The following is an 18,315-nucleotide window of genomic DNA, read 5'->3' as shown; positions in this document are numbered from 1 at the left end:
TATGTCATTCTTTTTTTCCTCTATTATACATCCCATTCCTATTCTTTGTTGGTTACTAAGTACTTCATTTCAGAAAGTTTAAAAATTGCTTTTTTTTTTTTTTTTTTTTTTTGTGCGGTATGCAGGCCTCTCACTGTTGTGGCCTCTCCCGTTGCGGAGCACAGGCTCCAGATGCGCAGGCTCAGTGGCCATGGCTCATGGGGCCCAGCCACTCCGCGGCATGTGGGATCTTCCCAGACTGGGGCACGAACCCGTGTTCCCTGCATCGGCAGGCGGACTCTCAACCACTGCACCACCAGGGAAGTCCACTATCTTTCTTATGTCCTAAGACTGACAAAGACTTTTTAGAAAGAAAGCCAAGTATCTCCCTGGAGCAAGTTGTTGAATATTCTGATAAGTGAAAGTCACAATATACTGATATAGACAACAGTACTTTAGAATCGAGTCAATTGTGTGCCTTCATTTGATGGTGGTGGAAAAAGAGACAGGGAGATAGATACCTTGGGGACCTTCCAAGTGCAGGAAGGAAAGCACTAGGGGCTTAAGTTTCCGCAGTCTACTTGGGGGGCTCCCTGAAGACTAAGGTTGCTCTCCACGTGCCTTAGGTTGGATCATCCTACCCCCCCCCCCCATGCACAGGAAGGGACACTGAAGAAGCACAAGTAACTCTCCATCGACTTCCTGTACATTCCTTAGATCCTGTGAGAGGCGGGCAGGATGGAGGCCCCGGTGGGAATAGACATGGCAGCAAAGTGTGATTTTCTTAAGGCACGAACACACTCTTTTCTCGGAAGTTTGATTATTCTCCACAAAGTCTCCAGCAGATTCCTCGCCCCCTGTCAAGTAACTGGACTCACCGTTCTCTTTTGAAATTCACGTTATTTCCAAGTCCTCTGTGTTCTGGTTCTCCTGTAGCTCTTCATTAGTGTTTCACTCAATTTTCCCTCCTGGCTGTCCCTGCCCTGCAGATGGGCCCAGCAGTCTGTCCAGCCTCAGGGATGTGAGCACGTTGATATCTCTGCTGTTTCTGCGGCAGCAGATCCATGATGGTCTCCGCCAGGCACTCTGTCTCCATGGAGCACCGACGTCTGGGAAGGATCCTAACCAGCTGGGTTCTGGGAGCTGACTGTCTCTGTGAGGTCGAGATAGTAACCAGGGAGGAAGTCAGAGTTGGGGATGGGGGACAGAATTCAGGGCTCTCATACGGACTTACTCAAGAGTTTATTAGGATGCCTTCAATTGCAAGAATCAGAAAACCCAGCTAAAAGCGGCATAAGCAAGAAGGGTAGCCATTGATTTGTGGTCTCAAAAAAGTCCCTGGAAGAGCTACTTTCAAGTGATACTTAATCTCTTGGCTTAAAATACATAACAAATACTCAGTTTTTTTTTTCCCCTCTGTTTAGCTGCAGCTCTTCTGTATTATTTTATTTGGGCAGGACCTCACGTTATGGTCCTGAGATGCCTGCCAACAACTCCCTGAGCTAAATCTTTACCATGTGTATCTGCAGTGGAGAAAGATCACTCTTGACTCAGCAACTCCAAGGAGAAGTTCTGGGGCCGTTAATGTCGCCTGCCCAGTACTGGTTCAATCACTCCAAGCTAGCGGACAGAATGCTCTGATCGGACGATGCTCCCCTGTACAGTCAACTTCCCTGGAACAACATAGATCCAAATTGCAAGAATCAAGAGATGCTGGGCAGGAAAAAAGCTGGTGTTGGCAGAAGCAGCAAAAGGGCCACTCTGCCCAGATATACTTGTCAATCTCTTAGCAACTCTGAGATCTCACAATTCACCTCCTTTTTTTTTTTTTTTTGCGTTACGCGGGCCTCTCACTGATGTGGCCTCTCCCACTGCGGAGCACAGGCTCCGGACGCGCAGGCTCAGCAGCCATGGCTCACGGGCCCAGTGCTCCGCGGCATGTGGGATCTTCCCGGACCGGGGCACGAACCCGTGTCCCCTGCAGTGGCAGGCGGACTCTCAATAGCTGTGCCACCAGGGAAGCCCTCACCTCCTTTTTATTTCTGATTTTTAACCTCAACCAGGCAGACCTCTTTGTGATTGCTCTGAAAAAGTTACCAGCATGACTCTAGTCTTTTCAGTCAACGCTTCTCCTCTCTGGCTGCTCTCTCTACCTACTTCTCCAGAAAAAAAGGAGTCACATCAGAAATGGCATGAGATGCCTTTAAATGTATACGCCTTATCAGTGTCTGGGAGGCATTCTTTTGGTCAAAGAGTCTTTATGGGTAAATATATGTACATTAAAGTTACTGTCTGTGATTTAAGGACTGTAAGATGGCATCTTTGTGTTGTTTAGAATATTTCTTTGATTTAGAGAAAATAGCTTTATTGTTATAACCTTGGGTATGCTTACTAATAAATACTGGAAAAAGATGATACTTCAAATCAGGTAATAGCTTGTACTTCCTAATTGGAGGTTTATAATTTTCTGGAGCATAGAATACTCTAAAAATAATATCCAGGACCATTCACTCTGTAGTTGTACTATCTTTATGTAAAATAGTTTACAGAGAGAGAGAGAGAGAGAGAGAGAGAGAGAGACACTGGCAAGAGAGAGATTTTGACTCACGCCTATATAGGTCTTATATTCTCAAACCAAACACGTAAATCTTGCTAGAGTCATTTCAGACTAAATCAGATGAGGTTTAGCGGCCATGCAAGCCATAATTCTATCACTAGAGCAAAATATTGCTGATCAGCACCTTAGGTTCACGCAGTGCACACAGAGAACGAGACCCTTTAATGCAGAAAGCGGCCTCCAGCGCTAGATGACAGTCACACACTGCATGCTGTGGTACCAGTCCCAGAGGGATAAATGTACAGGGTGGGCACAGGGTGAAGGAACTACCAAACCTCTGCAGTCCAGACAATGAATATTCTATAAATCTGAGAGTCCTTTTCTCTATCCACTTGTTTTCAACAGGTGTCAAAATCCCTCTGAGAAGAAAGCATGGCAACATGAACGAAGAGAGATGCATGGGAGTAAAACTGGTAAACATCCATCGGCTTCAGTTTACCATGTCTCAAGTGCGTACAACTTCCAAGCACACTTGTACCTCGGCCAAGGCTACCAGAGGCAGAGCCCAGCCCCTTAAGGACTTGTGACACAATCTGTGTCCTTCACTCAGCTCTGGTTCAGCCTTCCCGCTTTATAAATCCTGTGTGCGTGTCATCACAGGAGCTCTGGCTTCCTGCTGGAGAAAGCCCTGGTGACCCCAGCATTCATCAGCTCTCTCTCCTCGCCGGGGCTCTGACTGCTGCCGAGTCTGCAGCTTGGCCCAGACTCAAAGTGTTAGTTCTTTGGAGGGTCTCAGGCCAAAGTCTCAGCTGGAGAGGAAATGTCGAGCAGCGTCTTTTGTCGCAGATAAGATGTAACGAGTCCAGATGTGTGATTAAAAGAAGCTCACAGGAAGCTGGGCTGGAGCTTTCTGATGATTGTTTAAAAGGCTTTTACTTCATCATCTGAATCAAAAAATTAGACACATAAAAAAGTAAAGGACAGCTATGTGACTCAAGTTGCAAAGGCAAGTCCATTGGTTTTGAGGCTGGAGGGCTAGACAAATGGAAGAGGAAAAGGTTGAAGTGGGAATAAAAGATAGTTACTCAGAATGAATTACCCCAGACTCAAGTTGATCCATCAGTCTCTAAGAAGCTCACAACAGCTCTCAGGGAATTCTCTGACATCGTGAGTCCTGTTGCCAAAGATACCACATTTAAAAAGGAAACCCTATACCTTCTTCTTTATATTTTCGGGGGAGGGGGTTTATGATTTAGGCTTAGGGAAATAAACTTCTGAAAAAGGATTAGTCCCTCAAACAGACAAACCAATAAATACACTCTAGCAGGAATTTGAAAATCTAGTAGCAGAAAGTTAGACAATCTAACCCATGGGGAGTTTTACATGAATACATGTAGCCAAAGACTAGAAAAAATTTAATGTTTTTCTTAAATTGTCTGCCAGCAACATAAAAGGCCATAATTCTAAAAGCAATATTTAATGAGTGTAGACTCAGTTTTCTTTCTGTGTTGTCACAGGCAGGGTGTGGTGGGAGAACGAGTGAATGTAAAGTCAGGAATCCTGGAACCTGAGGTTGGAGCTACCACTTAGGAGTTGTTAAGTCCTGTGAAAGCCACCTTCCTGCCTGATAATTGGTTTGTTTGTTTGTTTGTTCTTCCACTTGTCAAATAAAGAGTTTGAATTAGATGTTCTTTAAGAAATATTCTGGCTCTAAGTTTTAGCAACTTCAAGAGATCAAGCCAGAACAAATGATTACACTGCAGTTTTTTGTGGTTGGGTAGATTCACCTGCCAGAAACCAGCTCTTTTAAACATCCCAAATGTGTGATACCTTGAATAGGGCTTTATTTTGGTAGAATACAACTCTATCATTTCCCACTTCTTGTGATTTTTGCCTTCTTGCCTCTGTTCTCGAGGCTTTAAACTTGTTCCCACTAAATAGGAATGTAGAGGAGACATGTTATATGCAGCATAAGAAAAATGTAATTGTTGAAATTCTCTAAGGTAAGCTTTATGACTCCCATTTTACAGATGAAGAAACTAAGACCAAAGTTAACTGGCCTAAAGTCACAGTGCTAATAAATGGGAAAGCTGAGGTAGAAACTCAGGAATTGCTTCAAAGTCTATGTCCTCTTCCAGAGACCAGCTGCCCCAGATGAGTGTCCTTAGGAAATGGGCTGTAAGGCGGTTTTAAAATATCGTGATTCCCTGTCTGCTGAGCTACACTCCCGACTCCTGCCTCCACAGCAAGTGCAGGCTAGGCAGTGCAGGCTAACAGGGCTCCGGGTTCTTGGCTACATGATAGGCAAATTGGCTGTCAACCTATAAAGATTTGGGGCAGGGCTGAGTCCCACATATTCCCTTGTGTGAGACCTGAAATACCATTCAAATAAGTCAACCATTTCTTCAGGTATGAATATATATTTTGCTTAGAAATGCAATTTTTGTTCTCTTATTGGCTACTTGTTTACTCGATGTAAGTCAGTTTGCACAGTAGCCAGGTAGAATCTTATGATTGAAATTAACTGCCACCTGGAATCAAATTCTACCTTTTTTTTTTTTTTTTTTTTTGCGGTACGCAGGCCTCTCACCGTCGTGGCCTCTCCTGTTGCGGAGCATAGGCTCCGGACGCGCAGGCTCAGCGGCCATGGCTCATGGGCCCAGCCGCTCCGTGGCATGTGGGATCTTCCCAGACCGGGGCATGAACCCGTGTCCCCTGTATCGGCAGTCAGACTCTCAACCACTGCGCCGCCAGGGAAGCCCTCTACTTTTCTTATATTCAGCCACCTCTAGATTTGAAAAACACATCTCTCAGAGTAAGGACATTGTTGCCAAGTGCCTTGTGCAAATTTCCTGGTTGCCCTTCAGTGAATTCCAACTATTTCAGTTCTCAGTGGTGGGGGAGGGAGATGAAGATGAACAAAGTGTGTTTATTACAAGGAAGACCGTCACTTCCTTTAGGCAGGGTCACAGCAGAAGCTCTGCGCCACCTCCAGTGAGGAAATCTAAGCATCTGTGTCACCCGTTGGTTTGCTTTTCTGGATTATCCCCTCCCCCTGCCAAAAAAAAAAAGAAGATGCAACATGGACATGTATGTTAACTCTTTTAAAAAGAATGTGGAGGAAATGTGTACAATGTGGGAAAATAATTTCACCTCCAGAAAAGACAGAAAGACATGGAAAAATTTGGGGATAATCGCTGCTTCAATTTGCATCCCTGTGATAACTGAATTTAATCCTCTGCCTTTTGTCATAAGGGAAAAGCAAGAAACAAAAATAAACATGATTATTAAAGTGACACCTTCCTGATATTAAAAAATAACTGCACTTTCCCCAAAGAAAAAATGGCCTCAGTTATTTAACAGGATATATATTTTAACCTGAAGAGAAACTATAGTTTTAGAAATATAAAGCAATGGCACCTATGTGTGGGTGAAAATTAAATAGACAAGAGTGCTCTGAGACGAAGGCATGGTACCTAAGGACATTCGTTTACTAGTAGCTCTAGTACTTAGGAGGATTGCATGGGGTGAAAAGCGAATCTGCTAACACAAAAATCCACTTCCTCACTTGGAGTCAGGAGCTCCATTCAGTTAGTTTCTTCTTCTATGTGATGCAACGATGCCCCAGCCCAGGGCTGCGGAGAAGCATAATTAGATTGTCTCCACCATGGACACTGACATTCTGAGAGGAAGGCATCTCAAGAACAGGGATTATTTCATAATTAGGATAAATCCCAGCATGAAAAACATGGACTTTCAGATAATGCTTTAATGACTGAAAAGAACTGTGGTTCGTTTTCGAAAAGACCTGCATTTGTTAAGCTCGACATTCTGAGCTCTAGAGCAACACTCTCAGAAGGAGTTCTCTCTCCAGCCCACCTGGCTGGAGTTGGCCTCACCATGCTCGCTGGGCCCTGAGATGGCTCTCACGTGGGGCTCTTTGTGTGTTGACTACCCCTTAGAAACATGCTTGTGGGCTGCACCAGGGCTTCCTGCTAGGCAGCTTCCAGAACACCTTTCACAGTCTTATGCCAGGAACTTTGGAAATGATGCATCAGGAGCACCTGCTCTATGCAAGACATCCCAGGACCATTAGTGAGCACGGCTGTGGTGACCAGGATAGCTTAGTGCACAAAGGCATAGATCTCCGTACATTAAAATTCACAAATTAATAAAGCCACACATACTTATATTGTTCAGGGTCTGTCTACCTACCTATCCATCTATCTATCTTTGTAGAGTGCAACTCTATCTTTTCCCTCTGCTTATGGTTTTTGCCTTTTTGCCTGTTTCCATGGCTTTAAGCATGATGCTTCCATTAAATGAGACCGTAGAGGGAGGACGTTGATTTATTTGAACTAATCTTTCAGTATCTTTGGGGGATAAATTGGGTGTGCATATTTTACACTGTATGCACACTCAGAGTATTCTTTTCCTTCCTTTCTCTGTGTGTGTGTGTATATACATGGGGGGAGAGGGAGGGTGCTGTATGGTAACATTTTAATAATGAGGCTGTCTTCAGAGGTAGTAAGTTCCCATTAATCAAGGTTCAAGTGTAAACGAGTTGGTTACTTAGTAAAGATGCTTCAAAGGGAAATTTATTAGCAAGTGAATAGTTCATTCTTACATGTGTCCACAGCACTTTTTAGTCCTTAATATGTATTAAGTACAAGGTTATATTATGGAGGACGCTGACTAAATTAGTTGACATGTAAGAATTCCAATTCTCTAAGGTATGCCCTGACCCTGTCTCTGTCTCATTTATAATTGTACCTAGTTACAGATATTAATGAAATTAAGAGCTCACATATCCTTATTAATAAGAAAATGAGCATTCAATTCAAATATAGGTATATACAGAGTGTAGTGTCATTATCTAATTTGTAAAGGCACAAAATACATTTAGATTAAAGTTCATGGCTAACATAATTTAATTGTAGTTATAAATCTCTATTTTAAATAGTCTTTTTATTATTTTTGAAATTTTGATTATCTGCTTATGAAATCTCATTAACTGATAAATGTTTTTGGTATCAGCTCTGCCATTTTCTGCCCTTCCCCCTTCACAGGCCTGCATTATCAGTATTATCTTAAGTTCCCAGTTGTCTGTTTGCAGTGATTCATTTTGTTACAACTGGATAATACTACCTAGAAACATGTTTAGCTGGGCCCAAGGAAATTGTACTATGTTCCAACATGTGGAAGACAAATGACCAGACGGGATCTGCACTGCCAACCCCTGCAGTGGAGCTAGGCTTCCCGCACCTCTCTCCCAATCAGGTGGCTAATGGGCCAGCAACCACGGTAGTCACACAGGTCCAGCTTCTAGAAGGGGCCCACCTGTGGCACAATGCTTTGCTGTTGCAGTCCTGAAATTATTAATAATTTTAACTTTGAACTTGCGTTTTGTCTGCTGCTATTGTGGGTGGGTTTACCTTAAAAAGAAAAAAAGTAAGAGGAAGTGGTTTGGGAATTTTGAGAAGAGATGTAATCATCTCAAAGATTTGGGGCGGGGGGTGGGAGTGAAGGGCACTGGGAATGGATTCGGGCAGTAGAGTAGGGCTGCCTGGCCAGGTCAGGGCTCCTTTGGGATTCGTGATCATAAATTGGTCATTATGTTTGGGTGATTTTTCTCTAGCCATATTCATCCACACAGTTACAAGAGGGAAGCAGTTGAAACCTTAAATTTGAACAGGGTTGAAAGTTTATAGGCAAATAGAACAGAGAGCAGCTAGGAGCGTGTGAGAGACTATGAAACCTAACTTGGACGAGAAAGAAAGTGATGACCTCATGGGAGGAGGTGAACATGTGGACTGAGGGCCTGATGGGCTTGAGGAAAGGCTTCAGGCAGCAAAAGCTAGAATAAGTTAGGTGGGAAGACAAGAAATGCTGGTTAAGGGGGAGGGGGAGGGTAGAAAATTGAAATCAAGACTTCAGAGGAGGCACAGCTATCGGTCATCACAAGATCTGGGACGTGGATACATTGCTGGGCTGGAAGAGAGAAATGAATCACAGGTGAAGAGGTCCCGACACAGAGCCCAGGGAGCTGAGGAATGCACTTCCATGAAGTTCCCCTAAAGCAGTGACAGCAGTGTTGGAGGAATGAAGAGAGGAGAATTAAAATCTAACATGGGTCATAATAACCAGGAGGAACAGTGGTTGTACATTTCAAAGGAATGTACAACCTGGCTGGCTTGTGCAGAGGGGAACCATCACCCGAACACTGGCACATGTACACAGCGGGCAGAAGTCCCCTTCAGACTGAAACGTGAAAGGAATTTCAGGGAATCCTGGAGTCGGAGGTGGGGGGAGGAGAGTAAATGTTCTTTATCAAGGAATGAGAAGTAAGTGGAAAGGGAAGAAAACTAAAGTCTTTAAAAAGTCATTTTAAATGTCTCATTAATTCCCTCAAAGGTTAGGTCTGTCACAGTACTAGTTACAGTCAGGAAACTATGGATACCTCACGTTAGCTTGCTTTGTCAGCCTAACTTGCTTTTCTCCGTATTGTATTCTGTTGCATCACATGTCACCAGGTTGAGATACCATCGGAATCATTAGCAATATGCGATCACTTTACATGCAATAGTTTTAATCTGGTCACATCGTCAGAGTCCAAATGTGAAAGAAGAAAAAGGTTACATTGTGTTCATTTAGCAAGCATTTCTTGGGTACCTTCTCTGTGTAAAGCACTGACTAAATGATGAGGAATGTGAAAATTGACTAGATACTATTCCTGTCCCAAGAACTTCCTAGAATTTGGATAGTAAAATGGTATCATAGCAACTGGAAGCGCTTGTATCTTCCAAGAGTCCAACAGGGAGAGAAAAGGAGTAGCATTTTTCTGGCAGAAGTTTCTCATGCCCAATCTCTAACTGATCCAGCTCCTCTGATGGGGAAGCCAAAACCCATACCTGTTGGAGTTCATGTGCATCTCAAAGTGGCAAAAATGGCCCCAGTTTGGAGTCTGGTAGAGTTGGGTTTGGATTCCAGAGCCCCAGGTGAGTCTGAGATGATCACAGTTGTCAAGACAACAAGACAATGGTGCCAGCAGACAGATACTGCATTGAGCCAGCCGCTAAGTTTTAAGAGCAAATGGAATGAAGAAAATCTAGGGACTGTCATAGAATGGATCCCGTAGAGAACTGCTTCTTAACACTACCATGCCCAACTTTATGCAAGAATTTAATCCTTCTGTAATTTATAATGCCAAGTAGTTGTATTCCGAGGCTGTGTTCTCATGCATTTGCTTCACTGTGTCTATCTTCAGGACTGATATTCAAACTGAAACTTTAGGCAAGAATCTACATCCTCTGCTAAGACAACCACAAGAAACATGTCTACCCAGCTGTTCTGGATCACTGGCCACATTGCCGAGATTACCTGCATTTTCTGGAAAAAGTATTTATTTATCTACAACAGATGCCCATTTTTGCTACACAGCATAAAATTGAACCCAATGGACCATTATATAGAGTCGCTAAAATATCGAAATATTATAGGTTTATTATTTTTAACTAGCTTCTTTAATAAAATCTCATAATTAACTTAGTTAGGATGCTTTATGCTTTTATTTACAGTTTATCAGAAATGCTTTCCTTCTCTCCCCCAACCTCACTATTAACTGAAATTGATCATAACTATGGATGCTATTTTCATTGAAAAATCATAGATTTAGGGCTAGAAAGAACCTTAGAAATTATGACACTGGACTAAGTGACTTATCAAAATCATGCAGTTCGTGGCAGAACCAGATTTTGAAATATAAGGCTTGGTATAAGAAGAGCCTCCAAATATCCTCTAGGTCATTATTTTTCTTCACTAAATCTCTGATATTAATACCCTTGTATAAACAACCCTTTCACTAAAAATTAAATACAGAAATATATTTCAGACTATTTGGGAGTTCTGATTGGTCACAGAATGTGATCATTTTCCTTTAATTGTATTTGAAGATATTTTTCTGTTCATCTTATTGTTTTTAGTTTTAGCCAGTGTCACTATTTTTTTAAAAACCCCTGAAAGCAAAGTTAGTTTTGGCGGCATTCGGAAAACCAAGGTTGCTTTGAGTTATACGTGGACTTCTTGATGTTTTTATCAATTTAAATAAAAGTCCTACAGCTCCCTTTAGATAACTTTTACGAGGTCATTGTATATGGATGACTCATCACACTGCTACTAGAAAATGACTTTAGGAATAAGCCATACAGAGATATGAAAGAGCCTTGTGTCTCACTATGACAGTTACGCAAGTGGGAAGAATAGCCTTGAATCCAAAGAAAGGAATAGCATGCACCAGAACATTTCAGCAACCAAACAAAATATTTCTATTAACGATATAGTTTTGTAATGATATTATTTATTTACTTCTTGGTAAAGAGATTTGCCAAAATAATCTTAATTAATATGAATATGCCCATAGCTACCCAGAATCTTGGCCGTTTGGCCAGTACCATCCCTAATGAGGCAGATGTCAAATTCAGACTCAAATCCCTGTAGCACTTGGCTTTGGAAGTGAGTTTATTATTCAGGACTAAAAGTCCATTTCAGACAATAGGTATACATGGGTAATAGTTTATTTTGTTACTAGATATGTCTCTGGATAATGTATTTTTGTTATTTAGTTTGGGAATATTCAATACTAGAATCCATACACATCAGATTTTCACTGTTGCAGTCATCATTTCTGGGTCATTGAAAAGAACTGGATGCTTTAATAGAACAAAGGAAAATGGTTTTATTTTTGTCGAACAATCTATTAAAATTTTTAAAACTGCTGCTTCTCACATTCTTCTTGGTCAATTTCTTAAACAATGGACCAAAATGAAACTTGAAAAGTCTTTTGTTGGCACTTGATTTCTACGTGATAGAGTCATTTGCCATTGCCATTATGTAAGACAAAGTTTCCACTAGGTTACAGTAAAGGATACTTATAAGATGTCTTATTTGTTGATCAACACTATGAGTTAGCTAAGGCAGGCTCCTGTCACCTCCATTTCACTGCTAAAGAAAGGAAAGTTCAGGAGTGATGTGATCTGATCTATATGCCATAACTAGTTCATGTCTCTTTAGAATTAAGCCTTATAAAATTTAGACAGTTCATTGATATATGTGAATATTCTGACCTATATCTCTAGAGCTCTATTTATACAAACAAATCAAGAGCTGCAATCTATCTTTATTTTTAACTTCCTAATTTGGTCATCCTCTTGGGAACCAGTATCAAGAGCTCTCAAATACCCCTTGACTCTTAGGAGCATCATTTTATACTTCCAGGGAAGACCTCAAGTTTCAGTGCTATTAACCCTTAACTCCTGGAGGAGAGAATGTCATGGTAACAGGGGTTTAACAGAGTGCTTCCCAAGGAGACAATCAGTTCACAAGGGCTTGAGCAAACTCAAGATCATTCCAAGGACCAGGACCATGATCATGGCATTGCCCTTGTCCTGGATATGATTAATCTATGACCCATTCACAACTTCTTTGAAACCCCTTCAGAGCTCAAGCCTATTATATCACAAGTCCTTAGAAGGTTATTGCCAGAAAGACCTTGGAAGTCATCCAGTCTAACACCATTTTATAAAAGTAGAACTCTAAGGTAGACATTGATGGGTAAGAGACATTAAGTCAGCATCTCACAGTGAGTTCTCCTTGACCCCAGGCTGGTTTGCAGGTCCAGCTTCCAGAACTGTGATTTTGTCTTCAGTAATCAGAACTAGCCTTGTCAGTGCTCTCATATTAATTTACAGAAAGCTTTGGGCTAGAACCCCATAGTGAACTTGCAAAATGAGTCTCATAATCATTATTTATGGATGAGGAAACAGAGGCATGGATATTAAAGAATCTACTGGAGGCAACTCAGTCAGTAAATGGTAGAGATAAGCTATGACGTGTTCTTTCCATGTGGCACAATCCATCCCAATTAGTGACTATTGACCATAAACACTAATCTACCTGAAAAAGTCCTTTTTTCAAGATCATGATTCTGATTACAATCATCATCATTCAATCGTTTATTTGGCACTTATTATTGACCAACTAGAGTTCACCCTTGAACAACGCAGGGGTAAGGGGCACTGACCCTCTCTGCAGTCAAAAATTTGCATATAATTTATAGTTGGCCCTCCGAACCCTCTGCATCCATAGATTCAACTAACTGTGGATTGTGTAGTATTATAGTATTTACTACTGAAAAATATCCACGTATAAGTATATCCATGCAGTTCAAACCCATGTTGTTCAAGGATCAACTGTTATGCTAAGTATAGATATTCATTAGTTTAGCTTTCATGTTTTAAACTATAAACCTTAAACACAGTTGTGTCTCATTATTCACTGGAGTTATGTTCTATAAAATCTCTACAAACACTGAATTAGCAAATACTGAATCATTGTGCCACAGGGGAAATACAGGGTTAGGTTTCCTGCAAGTCCGCTGCTCACATTTTCATCAATAGATCAATACATAACATTATTTTATGTTTGTTTCCATTTAAAGACACCTTATTTAATATAAATTGATTCATTACCATTGAACTCAGCCAAAAGCACCATACTCTTACCTGAATGAAGCTTTTCTAGCGCATGTATCTGTTGTGTAAGGCACAACCCAGCCTTGTTTTCTTAGGGGCCCTAGACAGCACCTCAGCCCCATATCCAGGGACCATTTTAAACAGCAAAACTATCAACAACAACAACAAAAACCCACAAAAACAAAAATTCAAAAACTGTGACCCTAAATAGATCCTAAAAAGGATACTGGTTTATAGCATGAGTGCTGAAACAAGGCATCACCTTGTTTGACCTCAGCTGGGAATGTGTGTATCAAGTGACAACTTTTTTACCATTCTGCACATGTGCACCTCCATGAATGACCCACTGAAGCACTAAGTATTGATTTGAGGGTTATAAATAAACCATAGCACGTGGGTGAGTTCGCAAATATGGAATCCACGAATAATGAGGAACAAATGCAATTAAACTATGTATTACATTTACTATAATTATTAAAGTAAATAATTAATAAAGTCAAATAAAAATACCATAAAAATAAATTTAAAAGAATTGGAGACAGAGTGTAGATTCTCACAAAGTATGTGGAAAATAATAATTAATAAATAAACCTATGATAAGCAAAAAAAAAAAAAAAAGAAAAATTTTATCAAATATCCATTTGTTTAAATTATTAAATCTGATCCCTGTCCTTAGGGAGCTTGCAATCTAGTCCCAAAGGTAAAGAGCAAATTGATAAACAAACCAAAAATATATAATTTGTATGTAGGAAAAGGCATGAGGGAGTATAACTCAGGGGGCCCTTTTACCCTGGGTGGTCAGCATTAACTGAACTTTTGCCTCCAAACTGGGCACAGGAAGTTACCAATAAGAATGTCAATGCAGGAAACATCTGGAGTTTCTGCTCTCCCACTCTTCCCTCTCTTCCTTATCACCTAGGGAGAAAAGAAGCACCCCATAGCTCATCCTGAAGGAGAACTTCTGCCAGGGATTCTTATATATACAGACATCAAGACCCCTGAAATGACCTCGTGTCCTCACCCCTCACTTGCACTCGTAAACACCACTCTATTATAAATGTTCACTCGGGCCATTCACAGGAGGGGCATAGAACAATGTGAAATTCAGTTTTCTATCTATCAAGTAAGAGGTGCTGAAATGGATTTTTGCACAAATTAAAAGTACTAATAATCAGGTAAAATTGGTTCAAGGGTTTTCTAAGAAACATCTCAGATCTTTATCACAGAAGCAGTTAATACCCATTAGAGTTGGAATGGGCTTTAGAAATATTTTATTCCAGTCACCTCATCTTAGAGAGATAGGAACTGAAGCACATTTGCTCAAAGTTATAGAGATAATTACTTGCAGAGTCTGGATAAAATAGATCAGTTTTAGATGACAAATTCACTGGAAAGAAGATATATATTTATGTGTGCCAGACTTAATAAATTTTTAGTGTTTGATAAAAGTTGAATTGTTATACCATATATATACATATACATATATATATATATGGTATGTTTAAATGTAAAATGAATGTATTTTTAAAACTGAATGCATTTTTTAAATGTTTAACTGCTGATTCATTCCTTACTAATAAGCAATCTGACACTTTCTATCTACACACACATCTATCTGATGAGAAAGTTTTAATTCAAGCAAAGATCCCTTTACTTACCTAACCTGACTGCCATAGGCCATGCAACTTAAAATTGTATCAGGCTTCCTCAAAATTAACTTTAAGCATGGAGCCAATAATATACAATCAGGTTAAAAAATTAAACGTCTAAGAAGTCATCTATATTGGTTTTTATCCTTAATAAAAGTATTTACATTCTCCATGGACTGATTATAGATCAAAACTGTTCAATTTAAGAACTAAAGAGCTTAAAATGCTTTAAGCATGGCAATAAATAAATAATTAACCCCTTATAAGCAAATAAAAAGACAAATAAACTGAGAAAAACAATTGCAATAGACCCCAGATGATTAATAGCCCTAGTATAAAAATAACTTCTAGATATGGGAAAGGAGATATACCCATAGAAAAGTGGGCGAGATAGATGAATAAAAAAAAGAAATACAAATGGCTGTTAACCATATGAAAATATGATCATTCTTACCAATAGGAGATAATCAAAATTAAAACTACAATACACTGAGAAACCATTTTCACCTATCAGATTGGCAAAATTTTACGTGTGGGGAAATAGGCACTTTTGAAAATCGTTTGTGGCAATGCAAAATGATAATACCCCTATGGAAGGAAACTTGACAGTGTCTTCCAAAACTACATAGGCATTTACTCTTTGACCAGCAATCTCATTTCTAAGATTCCTTCCTAAGTATTGATACTATGGCAAAAAAAAAAAAAAAATGGGATGTTTACTAAGCTTTTCATGGCAGCCTTGTTCACAATAGCGAAAGACTAGGAATTACCCAAATGGCTGTCAGTGGGCATACTAGTTTCCTAGTGTTGTCACAACAAATCCCCACAAAGTGGGTGGCTTAAAACAACAGAAACTTACTGTGTCACAGTTCTGGAGGCTAGAAATCTGAAATCAAGGTGTTACCAGGGCCATGCTCCCTCTCAAACCTGTAGGGAGGAATCCTTCCTTGCTTCTTTTAGCTGCTGGTCTTTGACAGCAACCCTTGGTGCTCCTTGGCTTAGAGATACATCAATCCAATCTTTAACTCCATTATCACATGGCCATCTTCTCCCTGTGTGTCTCTCTCCCCCTCTTGTAAGAACACCAGTCATACTGGATTAGAGTCCAAGTAATGTATGAGTATGACCTCACCTTAACTTGATTACCTCTGCAAAGACTATTTCTAAATAAGGTCACATTCACGAGTACCAGGGGTTAGGACTTGAACATATCTTTCTTTTTGTGAGGACACAATTCAACTTATAATAATAATGGATAGATTGAATAAACTCTGGTACATGAACACAATGGAAATCTATATACCTATCATAAGAATGATTAATATAGCTACATACTACTATGGAATATTCTCTAGAATATATTGTTAAGTAAAAATAGCAAAGTGAAAAAAAAGTGTGACGTCTATGCTATTATTTAACTATGTCAGGATATGCTTATTTAATTAAAACACAAAACAATAATCATAGTAATAATGGAGCTATGAGGGAATAATATGAAAGAGAGAGAAATAGAAGTTAAACTTTCATGGGTATCAGTTGTTTTGTGGATTTGATTTCAGCACCACGTAGATATTTTGCATAATTAAAAAACAAAATTTAAATTTAAAAAACAAACCATAAACATCAAAAGCAAAACGTACTAAATGAATCTGCCTTTCCAGTTGGTGGAGGTGACATAGGAACTATTCCAAATAAAACACAGTATTTTGAAAGTACATCTCTTAGCACAAAGAAAAGTGTGAAAAAAAAATCTTAAACTGCTTTTCAGTGACCATACTGTTGATGGTAGTATTAAGCCTGTTAGGTATGTCATATATATAATAAGTAAATAAATTGACTGACTAGGTGGGTGTTATTGAAAACGAGAATTTAGGTCTGGGAGAAAGGTACTAAAAAATAAGATTAAGGTTAAGTAAAAATGTAGTGTGATGACAGTATTGCGGTTACATTTAAAAGAGGGTTTTGGGGTTTTTTTTGCCTTTTAGAGACAAACACTGAAATATATACAGATGAAATAATATCATATCTGGGATTTATTTCAAAACAATCAGGAAGGTGGAAAGGGAAATAGGAGAGAATCAAAATTAAAAATGGGGTGTAAAAGAAACAAATTGACTATTAGTAGATAATTGTTGAGCTGGGTTATGGGTATGTGGGGAATTCATTATACCACTGTCTCTTCTTTTGTACATATTTGAAATTTTCCAAAATATATTTTCCTATATGTACTGTATTTATTATATATGTAAAATATAAGTATATATGTTATAAATATGAATATGCATATGTTGATTCTAAGTATTTTTACATTCATATATACACATAAGTAAATATACCTAGTAAGAACAACAAAAATGTATAGGTTTTTGATTGACCCAGTTGCCCTGTCATTCAACTTATTGACATTGAATTAGCGTTGCCTTTTGAGCAATCACCACCTGCCCTATGGGCAGCAGTGTCAATCATAGTCATCAAATAAAGCACCCTCACCTTCCCTTTGGGACACTTACCTATATATATGGGAATTCCACAGGAAAACAATAGTAACTCTAGCAATTCCCGGTTTTCTAGTTAATTTCTCAGCCCCAACCACTCCAGATCTCCTGATTCCCAGCATGATGTAGATGTGGCAATCAGTAGTGTGTGGATTGTGGGTGTTCTCTTGCTGAATTTGTGCAGCAAAGTTGAAATATGTCACCTTTGACACCAGTTTCTTTCCCAGACAATACCAGATGCCTTGTAGGTTTGATCTAATTAGATGTTGTATCTTTTTACTTTGATCCTTTACTCACCAGATTAATTTTCACACCAGTGGTAAAGTTCAATGATGCTAAAGTACGATGATGAATCAGATATATCACCCCTTCTCCTCTAGGAAGGGATGAGTAAGGGTGTGGAGAAGGAAACTGGGTGTGGGTGTCACTCTAGTGAAAGCCCTTCCATGGTAGACACGAGGCCAGAAATACAGAGGCTCCACCCTCACACTTCTGTAAACCCTCTCACCTCTTTTCTTCAAGGCCAACACTTCGGTTATTACTGAGTCTGCTTTCTCATCTTCAAATTACACTTTTATTTTGTTTCAGATATATGTATGTGTATGTACAGTTATGCACATTTATTCATGTCAGGGTCTAGGTGTTTATAAACTTTGGTAGAATGGATATATTTGTTTTGCCTTGACCTATGTATAAAGGATAAATTCCTGTTGGTTGTTCTCTGCCTTCCATAGGCTTCTCCATTCAGGTTGGTCGTCCTATCCTAGGTTTCCCCCTTGAGCTTCAGAATAGGGCTCTTGAAAGAAAAGAAAAAGCTTCAATCATTATGGCTGCCTTCCTATGAGCCCTTAACATTTATTGTTCTAAGAGTGTTAATACTAAGAACAGTTTCTTTTAAAAGTTGCATTAAAAATAAAAGAATGGTCAACATGGAAAAAGAAAAAAAGAACAGTTCTTCTAGTGAGTCTGGGATGCTAAGTTACTGCCAAGACCCTCACCAGGAGAATCTCTGGACCAGAGCCAAGAAGGCCAATGGAATGTACTAGAAAGCAAAAGTAGGTTGTCGGTGTCAGGAACAACCCATTAGGTTTTAAATTTAAAATAAG

The sequence above is a fragment of the Pseudorca crassidens genome, chromosome 3 (genome assembly GCF_039906515.1).
Source record: "Pseudorca crassidens isolate mPseCra1 chromosome 3, mPseCra1.hap1, whole genome shotgun sequence".
In the NCBI taxonomy this organism is placed as follows: domain Eukaryota; kingdom Metazoa; phylum Chordata; class Mammalia; order Artiodactyla; family Delphinidae; genus Pseudorca; species Pseudorca crassidens.
Note: the sequence above shows the minus strand (reverse complement) of the source record.